The following is a 14646-nucleotide window of genomic DNA, read 5'->3' as shown; positions in this document are numbered from 1 at the left end:
TAGCAAACCCATTATCGCCGTATTAGCGGCAGTTTCCTGCCGCTAAAACAGCGATAATTTTAACGAGGTTCTTGCTAATATGCCCCCAGGTTTCCTTAATGCTCCTCTTGATCCTGGCATCATCACTCTCCCTGCGTAGCTTCGGCAGAGGGGAAAAGAAGAAGACTCAGAAGCAGAGGATGTCTCCACATGCCTCCTCTTTTTAGAATGCTTGCCCATCCCAAAATCACCAGAAACACCAACAGTAAATGACCAAAATCACTTTACTATTAACAAATCCTAAACCCGGTATGCGGTACTCACCCAATTGCCGGTATTTGAAGCTTTCCCATTATCACAGCAATGACTCTGGAGAGCCGCGACCAGCTCGTGCGTGCACCAACTCCCCCTTCGGCATTTATGATCTGAATGGAACCGGGAAGCCAGGCGCCCAAAACTCTTCCATGTCATTTAGACCAATGTTGCAAAATACACTGCTCTGAGGACCCCCACCGTAAACATGCCTTGCCAAGCTTCCTGGTCATCTATGCGTCTCTCCGTAAGCCCCGCAGGCAGGGAGGCACGCAATCCTGCCAGACGACACCTCCTGCCACACTGCAATGCTGGCCGGTGATGAACAACACTGACAGATTGCCCATGCCCCGCAGGAGCAACCCTCATTCCTTGTCCTTAACATCCTGTCTGCCAACAAAACAAGCATTTGCAATGCAATAGGTCTCGCATTTACGTGAGTTTAAGCTATTGGCATTGTAAATGACAATACCTTTTATTTATGTTTTAAAAACAAAAACAAAAAGAGTGCTTACCGACTTATGAAGGAGACTGTGTAACGCCACAACTAAAAGATCCAGCCATCATGGGAGGTAACAAATGGTGACAGGGCGGTACCAAGGAGGGACTAACAAACATCATTATCAATCGGAAGCAAGCATTTACCAAGGACAATGACACCAGCCAATGAAAAATATAGGAGAGTAGGCGAGGCTTCCACAGCATACTCGACTACTGCTGCCGCTAAGCTCGACCTAAAAAAGACTAGAAAAAAGAACAGGATGAATGCTGGGTTTGTACTGCTTAAGTATCCCTCAGTGGGAGTGGGTGGGACAGTATATATCGATATTCTTCTGTCCTTTTTTCTGTCCGGGAAGATAGGTTAACTCACTTGTGAAGAAGGGGACGAGGACAAGGAGGACCTGAAAGTAATCGACTGGACGCTACTCTCTGGTATTATTAAAAAAATTGAAGGGGATTTAATTGACACACATTTAGGCAAAGGCAATTTTATGTGAGAGAGATCAAAAATCAGGAGTCTCCCTCCTTAATCGGGCCTCTTAGCATGTATGACGCATCTTGGAACAAGCTTTGCTAGAAACTCCTAGCAGCGCTTGGAAAAGGTATTGGAACTACACCAACTAACACGTAGGGACGCAGAACTGTGCTAATTTTTTCCTTATGTTTAAGAACTTCGCCTTGGCAACTCTTGCATGTCAGCATCTGGGGTGACTCGCTGCACTGTTGGAAAATGAATCATGAACCAGTACAGCAGTGGGCGGGTTGGTGACACTGCGCCTCTATATACCAGCTCATCAGCATTATTTATATAAACTTGCTTGGAGGCTTACTTATGAGAGCCCTGCATCACTTTTGTATCACGTGAAGTGGCACATGCATGACGTAGAGCTCTCATTTGGATTTAAAAAGCTGCACAAAGCCTCCCTGCATGGCTTTGAATGGCCTCATAAATCATGAGGAAGGCGATGCTGATCCCATCGCTGCTTCACTTTACTCTGTGCCGGCGTTCCATGGGCATTCGGGTGGGATTTCCCAGGCAACACCCATGGAATTTGATGCTGCCCCAGGTTTACAAAGTGATGTAAACTTGGGAAGCGTCAAAACTGCGCACCTGCGGAGGTGAGGCGTGATGGGGAGAAATATGTTCATTTCTCATTGTTTTTTCGTCTTTCCATGTGTGCTGCATTCTGCAGCACACATGAAAAGAGGAAACCACCTCCTAGGATTGTTTTTGAGCAGGAAGGTGCCCCTTTATGCACAAAAACAATCCTGCCTTCAGGAGAGGCTCCCTTGCACCATGTCAGGAGGCCACTGCAGCTCGCACCACACATTGCCCCTTCCAGCACTGCCAATGACAGAACCAACACAAGCACCAACCATCACACACCTACAAGTGTGACAATTCGGACTATTTCAGGCCCACAAAGCTATAAGAGTGGCTTGGGCGGCAGGTAATAGTAATTTTTAATGAATATAGCATTAATAATTAATTGTAGTTGTGATCATCTCTAAATTACCTACACAGCATCACCTTGTGGCTGGCTGTTCCAAGCACTGGTGCTGACAATTAAGTGCCGGTGCTAAGCAACAGAAACTTCAGGCTCAAATTTAGCACTGATTTCTTTATTTAAGAGGTTTTATAAAGTGCTGGCTGGACCAAGAGGTATCAGAGCGCTTTACATGAGTAGAGGATAGTTACGTAAGAAGTAAAACTACAAAACAGCATGGAATAACAACAAGTTAAAAAAAGAGAAGCAGCTTGAGATTATACATATCATGCAAACAGGTAGTTAGAGCAAAGAGCTATATACATATATGACATGGAAGATCAAATTTAAGGCGCAGGTTGAGACCGCAATATTTATTGAGGAGGTGCATTTTGAGGTCTTTTTTAAAGCTGATGTAGGAAGAGTTGCATCGCAGGTCTTTGATGAGGGCATTCCAGATGTAGGGGGAATTTCTGGAGCAGGTTTGTGTGGATTTCTTTTTCAGCAGGGGTGGGACAAGGAGGAGGGCATTAGTGCTTCTCATAGATCCGGAGCTGCCCGCTTTGCAGAGTTTATTGGAAAGGTATGGCATTGTATTTTGATGGAGGACTTTGTGTGCAATGCATGCATTTTTGTAGGCGGATCTGCCTTCGAAGGGGATCCATTTAAGAATTTTGAGGGCTGGCGAGATATGGTCGAAACATTTGCAGTCGGTGATGAACCTGGCTGCAAGGTTGAGTGCAGATTTGAATGGAGCTAGGTGGACCTTGGGGATTCCGGTGAGGATGGTGTTGCTGTAATCAATTCGCGAAAGGACCAGGGATTGAATTACTAGTTTAAAGTCTTCAGTTGGGAGAAAGGGCTTCATTTTCTTGAGATGGGGGAGAGTGAAGAGGGATCCTTTAGCTGTATTTTTGATGTGAACATTGAGATTTAGGCTATTGTCAATGGAGATACCAAGAGATTTTACCTAGTTGGACAAGGAGAGTGAGCAGTTGAGAGCATTGAGATCAGAGATCCAGGTTTGAATGGGGAGAGAGTTATTTTTAGGGAAGAAGAGAAAAATGTCAGTTTTTTAGGGTTGTGTTTGAGATGATTTAATTGGAACCAGGATTGGATCTTAGTGAGGGTATTGTTAAGGTGTAGGATGTCAGCGTGGGTTTTAATCTTATAGTAGAGTTGGGTGTCATCGGCATAGAGGTGGTAATTGATACCAGCTTGATTTAGAATGAGGGTGAGGGGTTCCATAAAGAGGTTAAAGAGAGAGGGTGAGAGACCACATCCCTGGGGGACTCCAAGGGAGACCGGAGTGGGGTTGGATAGACCGTCTTGATTTTTGATTTGCTATGTTCGATGTTGCAGATAGGAGACAAACCATTTGTGGGTAGTACCATTGAGGCCAAAGTGATCTCTGAGCACATTTAGTAGGGCAGAGTGGTTGACAGTATCAAATGCTGGGAGAGATCAAGGAGGATAAGTAGACAGGTCTCACCATTATCGAGGGAGTGGTGGATGTGGTCTACAATGTTTAACATGGCAGTTTCGGTGCTAGAGCCTTTCCTGAAGCCTGTTGTAGGGGGTCCAGTAAGTTGAAATTTCCAATGTGTTTGTCTAATTGGAGCAAGACATATTTTTAAAAGGCTTTAGAAAGAAGGGGACGGTTAGAGAAGGGGCGGAGATTGTTTAGGTCATTGGGGTCAGTATTAAGGTTTTTGATAGTGGGGGAGATTTGACCAAGTTGAAGGGAGATAGGGACACATCCAGTGGCAAAGGAGGGGTTGATGATTGTGGTCTAAGATGGGGCAATGATGTGTTTTAGGTCTTGGAAAAGGTTTGAGGGGATGTGGTCTTTGGTATGGAAGGACGGTTTTAGTTTAGCAATGAAGTTGAGAACTTCATGCTCAGCGACAGGGAGGAAACTATGCCAGGATGCGTTGTTTTTTAGTTGTGAGTTTGGGTGGTTGGGTACAAGAGGGGTAGTTGTGGGCAGGTGTGGGGAGTAGTTTAGGGAGGTATAGTAGTGAGAATGTGTGAAGAGAGGTTAGGGTGAGGTGAAGTAGCGGGCAAGTGTGAGGAGGGATCAGTGGTGTAGGGAATGTGGTGTATGATCTAGAGGTGATGCCAGGTGTAAGTAGGGGGTTGCTTGGTATCAGAGTTAAAGGAAGGATTGATCTATTTTGGTGATTTTTTCTGAGAAGAAGTGGGCAATTTCTTCACATCTAGCGGTCGAGGCCATCGGGTTAGGCGGTGCGGAGGAGGTTTGGTTACGAATAATGTTAAACAGTTCTCTAGGTCTATTTTTGGCCCGATCGAGTTGTGTACGGAAGAAGGATGCCTTTTCGTTAAAAATGTGTCACTTGTATGTGGATCTCGCTAATCTGAGGAGTGTCAGATTTGAGGGAGAGGGATGCTGTCTCCATGTTCTTTCCGTCCGTCTTAGTGAGCGTCTTTCGTTGTTGAGTTCTAAGTTAAACGATGATTTGGAAGGGATTTTTTTTGAGTTTTAAGTTGATACAAGGGTGTCTAAGTTGGTGCTAGGCTGCCAAAACGGCGCCAGCACAGGAAGAAAGGACAGGAAGGCACAGTTTTGCTTAAATACAGAGCATGCCTGCGCTTTCACTTTGGCGTAGCACAGGGCAGCAAGGGCCGTTGCTACGCTGCCCTATGCCAAAATGCCATAAATGAGGCCCTCGGTTTCAAGGAAACAGGTCATGTGTATGTGGGGGTTTGACTTTAAAGGGGTAAAGTTCAAATACGGGTTTATTTGGCTGCCAGAAACGTAGCACTGATGCCAACACTTCTTTACAGGAGCACTGGGGTTCCTTGCGGGGGCCCTTTATTGTCAGCATTGCAAACGCGGCGCTGCTCGTTGCACACTATTGTGTGTGTGTTGTATGACTGAAAACAGATTACAAAATCGGGGTGTGAAGAGACGGGATCACAACATGTGATTGAAGCGGTACTAGACAGCCTGCGTTAGCATGAGTGGTTAAATTGCACAATTTTAAGGTTTCGCCTGCACAGTGCTTGCGAAATCTTGTAAATAAAAACAAGCACTGGCAAAGCCAATAGGTTTCTCCTATGCTAAATCCATTGGCTTTCTCTATTTTTTTTACATATTGCATAGCAGTTGAGCTTCTGTGCAAAATAGCTTATATTTTTTTTAAAGCGCTGTGAAGTGAGCGGCATTGACTGCATCATAGCGCTTTTTTAAAAATGTTAAGCCCTTTTGCACTCTGATGTCACAGAGTATTAGTTGGTCAGAGAGTAATACAGTCTAATTCATTGTTCTGTACAGGTAACGAACAGCATGTAATCACTGCAAGGGGGCACAGCTGTTTTTTAGCTGTTGGAATTTTGTGCATTTCCTTCCTTGTGCCCTGTGTGAAACCTGTGAATTTCCCAGTTCACCTGTTCGCGGTTTTAGCGGGGTAATTTCCACTCTTATCAAACTCAGCCAAGACATAATATATAGAGAGATTTTGTTCTCTCCAAGTTTACGCTTTGCAGAGCTTTTCTATGCAGAATGACAATTTTTGATAAGAATGTCTGTGTGACCGAGGCTGTTTTCTTCTACACATATCTTGTGCAAACCCGTTTTGTTCGTTTTAAATATGGATCCATCTATGTGATATAAGTTTGTGCAAACGTCACGATTTTTATTGAAATTTGGCAAAGTGAAAAATGTTTCCAAACATCCTGAAGTTGATGTTTTCATTGATCCCTTTACCAAGCGCGTGATAAGGGCTGCGTCTTCTACGACTCTAGACACGTCACCCGTTACCCTCCTCTCCCTGGGCAATATATCTCTCCGGGGGTGGAAAAGGGACTCTCAGTGACACTTGATGGAGGGCACGCAGTGCTACCTCTCCGGGAAGGGGGTGGGGGAGGCACCTATCAGTGCCACCTCTCAAGGGGTGGGCGGTGGGACAATTCAGTGGCACATCTCAGGGGAGTGGGGGGACATTTCAGTGCCACCTCTGTGAGGGGTGAGGGGGCATCTCTCAGTGCCACCTTCCTGAGGGCTCTCAGTGCTACCTCTGTGAAGGGTGGGGAGCACCCATCAGTGCCAACTCTCAAGGGAGGGGCACCTCTCAGTGCCACCTTCCTGAGGGCTCTCAGTGCCACCTTCCTGAGGGCTCTCAGTGCCACCTTCCTGAGGGCTCTCAGTGCTACCCCTGTGAGGGGTGGGGAGCACCCATCAGTGCCAACTCCCAAGGAGGGGGTACCACTCAGTGCCACCTTCCTGAGGGCTCTCAGTGCTACCTCTGTGAGGGGTGGAGGCACCACTCAGTGCCACCTCCCTGAGGGCTCTCAGTGCCACCTCCCTGAGGGCTCTCAGTGCCACCTTCCTGAGGGCTCTCAGTGCCACCTCCCTGAGGGCTCTCAGTGCCGCCTTCCTGAGGGCTCTCAGTGCTACCTCTGGGAAGAGTGGGGGCATCTCTCAGTGCCACCTCCCTGAGGGCTCTCAGTGCCACCTCCCTGAGGGCTCTCAGTGCCACCTTCCTGAGGGCTCTCAGTGCCACCTCCCTGAGGGCTCTCAGTGCCACCTTCCTGAGGGCTCTCAGTGCTACCTCTGTGAGGGGTGGGGGGGGGGCATCTCTCAGTGCCACCTTCCTGAGGGCTCTCAGTGCTACCTCTGGGAAGAGTGGGGGCATCTCTCAGTGCCACCTCCCTGAGGGCTCTCAGTGCCACCTTCCTGAAGGCTCTCAGTGCCACCTCCCTGAGGGCTCTCAGTGCCACCTCCCTGAGGGCTCTCAGTGCCCCCTTCCTGAGGGCTCTCAGTGCCACCTCCCTGAGGGCTCTCAGTGCCACCTTCCTGAGGGCTCTCAGTGCTACCTCTGTGAGGGGTGGGGGGGGCATCTCTCAGTGCCACCTTCCTGAGGGCTCTCAGTGCTACCTCTGTGAGGGGTGGGGGGACATCTCAGTGCCACCTCTCTGAGGGTTCTCAGTGCCACCTTCCTGAGGGGGTGGGGGCACCTCTCAGTGCCACCTCACTGAGGGTTCTCAGTGCCACCTTCCTGAGGGGGTGGGGGCACCTCTCATTGCCACCACCCTGAGGGCTCTCAGTGCTACCCCTGTGAGGGGTGGGGAGCACCCATCAGTGCCAACTCCCAAGGAGGGGGAACCACTCAGTGCCACCTTCCTGAGGGCTCTCAGTGCTACCTCTGTGAGGGGTGGGGGGACATCTCAGTGCCACCTTCCTGAGGGCTCTCAGTGCTACCTCTCTGAGGGCTCTCAGTGCCACCTTCCTGAGGGCTCTCAGTGCCACCTCACTGAGGACTCTCACTGCTACCTCTGTAAGGGGTGGGGGCATCTCTCAGTGCCACCCCTCTGAGGCTGGGGATGCCACATCTCACTGCTACCTCTCTGAGGGGGGTGGAGCTCTCAGTGCCAACACACTGGGGCCGGAGTACCTCTCAGTGCCACCTCTTGAAAGAGGGGGCACCTCTTAGGGAGGATGGCACCTCTCAGTTCTTCCTTCTTCCTCTCCGGGGGGCACCTCTCAGAACTATCCCTCCGGGGAGCGGAGCACACACCTCTTAGTGTCACCTCGCGGGGGCACCTCTCAGTGCCAACTTTCAGGGGGGCACCTCTGAGTGCCACCTCTCAAGGAGGAGGCACCTCTCCGGAAGTGGCATCTGTCAATGCCACCTCTGTGAGAGGTCTTAATGCTGCCTCTGTGAAAGGAGGAGGACACCTCTCAGTTGTACCTCTCGGGGGGGGGGGCACCTCTCAGTGCCACCTCTCGGGGCACCTCTCAGTGCCACCTTTCATGGAGGGGTCACCTCTCAGGAAGTGGCATCTCTCAATACCAGCTCTGTGAGAGCTCTTAGTGCTACCTCTGTGAGGGGTGAGGGAGCACCTCTCAGTGCCATCTCCCTGAGGCTCTCACTGCTACCTCTGTGAGGGGTTGGGGGCATCTCTCAGTGCTACCTCTGGGAAGGGTGGGGGGCATGTCTCAGCGCCACCTCACTGAGGACTCTCACTGCTACCTCTGTGAGGGGTGGGGCATCTCTCAGTGCCACCCCTCTGATTCTGGGGATGCCACATCTCACTGCTACCTCTCTGACTGAGGGGGGTGGAGCTCTCAGTGCCAACACACTGGGGCCGGAGTACCTCTCAGTGCCACCTCTTGAAAGAGGGGGCACCTCTTAGGGAGGAGGGCATCTCTCAGTTCTTCCTCTCCGGGGGGCACCTCTCAGAACTATCTCTCCGGGGAGCGGGCCCCACACCTCTTAGTGTCACCTCGCGGGGGGCACCTCTCAGTGCCAACTTTCGGGGCGGGACACCTCTCAGTGCCACCTCTCAAGGAGGGGGCACCTCTCCGGAAGTGGCATCTGTCAATGCCACCTCTGTGAGAGGTCTTAATGCTACCTCTGTGAGAGGAGGAGGGCACCTCTCAGTTGTACCTCTCTGGGGGGGGGGGGGGGCACCTCTCAGTGCCACCTCTCAAGGAGGGGGCACCTCTCCGGAAGTGGCATCTGTCAATGCCACCTCCGTGAGAGGTCTTAATGCTACCTCTGTGAGAGGAGGAGGGCACCTCTCAGTTGTACCTCTCTGGGGGGGGGGGGCACCTCTCAGTGCCACCTCTCAAGGAGGGGGCACCTCTCCGGAAGTGGCATCTGTCAATGCCACCTCCGTGAGAGGTCTTAATGCTACCTCTGTGAAAGGAGGAGGGCACCTCTCAGTTGTACCTCTCTGGGGGGGGGGGCACCTCTCAGTGCTATCTCTCTGGGGGGCAAACTTCTCAGTGCCACCTCTCGGGGGCACCTCTCAGTGCCACCTCTCAAGGAGGGGTCACCTCTCCGGAAGTGGCATCTCTCAATACCACCTCTGTGAGAGCTCTTAGTGCTACCTCTGTGAGGGGTGAGGGAGCACCTCTCAGTGCCATCTCCCTGAGGCTCTCACTGCTACCTCTGTGGGGGGTTGGGGGCATCTCTCAGGGCAACCTTACTGAGGGCTCTCAGTGCTACCTCTGGGAAGGGTGGGGGGCATGTCTCAGCGCCACCTCACTGAGGACTCTCCCTGCTACCTCTGTGAGGGGTTGGGGGCATCTCTCAGTGGGGCATGTCTCAGCGCCACCTTCCTGAGGGCTCTCAGTGCTACCTCTGGTAAAGGTTGGGGGGCATCTCTCAGCGCCACCTCACTGAGGACTCTCACTGCTACCTCGGTGAGGGGTGGGGGCATCTCTCAGTGCCACCCCTCTGAGGCTGGGGATGCCACATCTCACTGCTACCTCTCTGAGGGGGGTGGAGCTTTTAGTGCCAACACACTGGGGCCGGAGTACCTCTCAGTGCCACCTCTTGAAAGAGGGGGCACCTCTTAGGGAGAAGGGCACCTCTCAGTTCTTCCTCTCCGGGGGGGCACCTCTCAGAACTATCTCTCTGGGGAGGGGGGCACACACCTCTTAGTGTCACCTCGCGGGGGGCACCTCTCTGTGCCAACTTTTGGGGGGCACCTCTCAGTGCCACCTCTCAAGGAGGGGGCACCTCTCCAGAAGTGACATCTCTCAATGCCACCTCTGTGAGAGGTCTTAATGCTACCTCTGTGAAAGGAGGAGGGCACCTCTCAGTTGTACCACTCTGGGTGGGGCACCCCTCAGTGCTATCTCCCCGGGGGCACAGTTCTCAGTGCCACCTCTCGGGGGCACCTCTCAGTGCCACCCCTCATGGAGGGGTCACCTCTCCGGAAGTGGCATCTCTCAATGCCACCTCTGTGAGAGGTCTTAATGCTACCTCTGTGAAAGGTGGGGGGCACCTCTCAGAGGGCTCTCAGTGCCACCTCTCCAGGGGGAGGCACATCTTAGTGCTACCTCTCTGGGTGGGGGACCTCCGTGGCACATCTCTGAAGGGAGTGGGCACCTCTCAATGTTAACTCTCCGAGACTAAGGGTGCCACCTCTCATTGCCACCTCTCCAGGGAGATGGGGGGGGGTGTCTCAGTGCCACTACCATGGGGGCAGGGGGTCTCTCTTTATGGCATCTCTGTGATGGTTTTGGGTGGCTTGCAAGGAGGCACTCAGGAGCGGGAGTGGCAGCTTCTGCCTCTGGAAGCATGAGAAAGCAAAGGACACACAATTAATGAACAGAATGCAGAACAAATCAAAACGTTCACCCCCAGTCATGAGATCTGGGTTAAATCCATCATTCTTTTGCTCACCATGCCACCTCAGTTTAGACCTCACCATATGCAAATCAGTCTTGACCCTGTGCCACGTGGGAACAGTCCAGCCCGAACTGCCAAGCCAGGCCCTCCCTGGACTGGAATCAAGCATCCTAGGACCGGTTTTGGGGTTCCACCCCTCTTCAGCCAGGACTGCTTGATTCCAGTGGCACAGTGAGCACGGGACCCATGTCTGGGCATGCCCGGCGCACCTAGGGTAAGAAAGCAAAGGACACACAATTGATGGACAGAATGCAGAACAAATCAAAACATTCACCCCCAGTCAAGAGATCTGGGTTAAATCCATCATTCTTTTGCTCACCATGCCACCCCAGTTTAGACCTGGCCATATGCAAATCCGTCTTGACCCTGTGCCTCATGGGAACAGTCCAGCTCGAACTGCCAAGCCAGGTCCTCCCTGGATCAGAAACAAGCATCCTAGGACTGGTTTTGGGATTTCCAGTCCAGGAAGGACCTGGCCTGGCAGTTCGGGCTGGACTGTTCTCATTCGGCGCAGGGTCATGGCTGATTTGCATATGGGTGGGTCCAAACTGGAATGGCATGGTGAGCCAAAAAACGATGGATTTAGGCCCAGATCTCTGTACTGAGGTGAATGAATGACATTGCTCTGCATTCTGTCCATCAGTCGTTGTTTTTGCATCTGGAAGCGTGGGCATCATGCCAACAAACCCATTGTTTTTACAGGAAAATCAGAAAATTGAGAGGAGTTAAAGAAGCCACCAGCCCAAATAAAGGTATGACTTGAGGGGGCGCCCCTCTGACACGCAGTGGGTGGGTCCAAGTGCCCTTTTCCTCAAGTCCTGAAGTCTCTCGCGCTGTTGCGCACTTCACTGGCCCCCACCTGCAGGAGAGCTGAACTCACTTCCAAACCGAGCCTCCCTGCTGCCACCCCGGCTCCCACTACCGGAGGGAGAGGGTCCCATGAGAACACGGCCGCGGGGGCACCGTATGCCTGTCAGGCACAAGTGTGTACCCTACAATTAGCCGGGCCATAATTACCGGCGGAGGCCCGGCTTCAGAGGGGCCTTTGTGCGCGCTGGAGCATGGGCCTCGGCGTGGATGTGTGTACACGCAGGCCTTGTGTGACTGAACACCAACAACAGGCCCTGTCACAGCTGCCCCTTCCCAGAGCCCCCGTCAGACCCTGCCCTGGCACAGGTGAACCCCCACCCCGGCCCGCTGAGGGCCAGGGGCGCCGTGAAAGGCGCCATTCAGCGGCCCGGGTTTGTTTACGCACCTCCGAAGCGCTCACCTGTCATTAGGGCGGTCTTCAGGGCACCCGGAGAGGCTCGGGGGCGGACAGCTCCGCCCCCAGGTTCTAAACACAAACACACGGGGGTCTTGCGAGGAGGCCACTGGAGCGGACAGTCGATTAAAGTGATTAAAAGTAGGGTCTAGTTCCAGGGGCCTCGGGCGCTCCCAGGCCTGGGACACTGGGCTCATTGAAGCCCTGGGACAGCCTTAATTATTGGGAGGAGCTATGCTCTTATAAGGTTTGGCAACATGTGTCGTGATGTTGATTGGGGCCTGAGTTTTTGTTGATCAAAAGAGCATGTTTTTGAGTGTAGGAGACGCCTCTCAGGGAAGCGCGCACTCTGCAGATGGAAGATCTGTCAATCAAGCTATCATTTGCAAAGCGCTGTGAACCAACCTTGAGGGCCTCGAGGCGCGGGGGATGCTGGCTGCTTCGTGGTGATCTGTACATTCAAACAGCCGGGCCGTGAGTCCTTTCCTGAATCTGTACCGGAAGTGGACTCTCTGTAGGCCTCATTTGGACCTTGAGAAGATGTCAGTGGCGGCCCCTCCTTTAAGGCGGAGAAGCATCGCCTCACCGCTCTCTGAGCAGTGCAAAGAGGGAAAATAAAATATTAATAGCACAATGCTATTATCATTTTATTTTTAAGTGCTGAGCAAGGGTGGGCTGTGCTGCTATCCTGACGGGCAGCAGCAGCCAGCAGGGAGGAGGAGTGGTGGGCACCAGTGCTTGAAATTGAAAAACAGAAGTGCAGGTACTCTGTGCTAGAGCACCTGCTTGTTTCTCTGAAAAGTGTCTGTACTTTTCCTCACAAAATAGAAAAGTGCTGGTACTGAGTACCGGCCCATTTAAAGCACTGGTGGCAGCATAAGTGCGCATGACGGTCTAGCCGCCCGTCTTAAGACGGCCAAACTGTCATGCACACTCAGCATTTCTCCACCAGGCAGTGTTTCACAGCCAGGTGGAGAACAGTGCCAGGCTCCCAGGCACTGCCTCAGTGGCCAACCAGGCCGTCCAGGCCAATCACGACGCTGCTGTCATGCTGGTAATAGCATTACCACCATTAATAATCAGTACTATTACCAGCATGAGAGCAGCGTCGTGATTGGCTTAAGGGAGTCTGGAAGCATGTCTGCTGCAAAAGTCAGGAACAGAAAGGGATGGAGCAGAGGCGATGGCTGTACACAAGTAAGTGGTCTTTTATTGTTATTTTTCACCCCACGTTGCCCAACCACTTCTGGTTGCCAGCAGCCGCCACTCGAAGATGTATGAAACCCTGTAGGAGTAATGCAATGCAGTACAATGGTTGGAATCCTATCCATGCGCAATGTCATTGTGCAGGAGGAGAACGCTATGGAGCTTACCAAGAGCTTTCTGGAAAACTGGAAGGGAATTGCCAATGGGGAAACCGCTACACTGCCAGGTTTGCGCAATCCGCTGGTGACATTCTCATGGGATTCTGAGTTTTCACCCTCAGAATGCGGAATCAGCACCGCAATCCGTGTTTACAGTCCGATACCTACATGTTATCACCTTGCCCCAAGCCTTTTTTCTCTGCACACATTTCATCAGTTTTTTTTCCTTGCAAAATGTGTGCAAGAGAAACAAGCCTTAGCACAGCCAGAAGGTCTCCCCTTTGGAACCAATTGGTTTTGCCAATATTTTTTAGCCATGCTGTGCAGCATAATTGAAGAATTACAATTGATGGTGTCGGTTACATAATTGTGTAGACACACACACATGTATGTGTCTCCAAATGTCAAGGTTGTAATTACAGATCCAAGTTGCAGTACTTAAAAAGAAAATACATGCAAAACAATGTTCTCAAATTGGGAGTGCGAGGAGCAAAACGGAAGCAGAAGCAACCCTGATCTGAGGGAGGGCCGGGTAGGGTAGGGTACCGTAACTCTATACCCTGCGGTACCCGCTGCTATGCATGGGCGAGGGTCAAATGGGGCACAGCAGCCGCATTCTGCAGCAAGGGGCACCCAGGGTAGGGCAGACGGGAACTCTGCGGAATTCCATAAAGTTTTTGTGCAACTTCACGGAATTCCGCATAGTGCAACTCCGCCCACCCCTACGGATAAAAGAGACCAAACAGATAAACTCTAATATACAAAAACAATTGATGCAAACTATTGCAAAATAGAATTGGCAATAGTAGGAATATTCCTTGGTGATTCCAGCGGGCAGGTGTTAAATCGGACGGAGAGCCAATTCCCTGTACCTACTTTGGACCGGCCATTTAAATTACGCTGATCCGTATTTTGGAAAAGGGGGCCCTGATCTCTTGACTGGGTAGGAGTATTCTGCATCATTCAGAAACTCTGTCCATCACCACCCCCTTTTCCAAAATCGATTTTGTCCACACTAAGTGTGGGAGGGTATACTCAGACGTGAGTCCCTTGCTCACTGCACCATCAGGATTCAAGCAAGTCGGGCCGACGACGGCTGAAATGCCAGAAACCGATCCCCGGAAGCTTGTTTCCTTCCCAGTGTAGGAATTGGCTTGGTAGTTTGGTTTGCCCTGTTCCCATGATGCTCTGGGACAGGGACAGACTAATTTGCATGTAGCCAGGTTCTGAGCTGGGATGGTGCAGTGAGCTAAAAAACGGTGATGGATTAAGCCCTGATCTCTTGACTGGGTAGGAGTATTCTGCATCATTCAGAAACTCTGTCCATCACCACCCCCTTTTCCAAAATCGATTTTGTCCACACTAAGTGTGGGAGGGTATACTCAGACGTGAGTCCTTTGCTCACTGCACCTTCAGGATTCAAGCAAGCCGGGCTGACGACGGCTGAAATGCCAGAAACCGGTCCCTGGAAGCTTGTTTCCTTCCCAGTGTAAGAATTGGCTTGGTAGTTTGGTTTGCCCTGTTCCCATGATGCTCTGGGACAGGGACAGACTAATTTGCATGTAGCCAGG

This window comes from Lissotriton vulgaris, chromosome 9 (genome assembly GCF_964263255.1).
Source record: "Lissotriton vulgaris chromosome 9, aLisVul1.2, whole genome shotgun sequence".
Classification (NCBI taxonomy): domain Eukaryota; kingdom Metazoa; phylum Chordata; class Amphibia; order Caudata; family Salamandridae; genus Lissotriton; species Lissotriton vulgaris.
Note: the sequence above shows the minus strand (reverse complement) of the source record.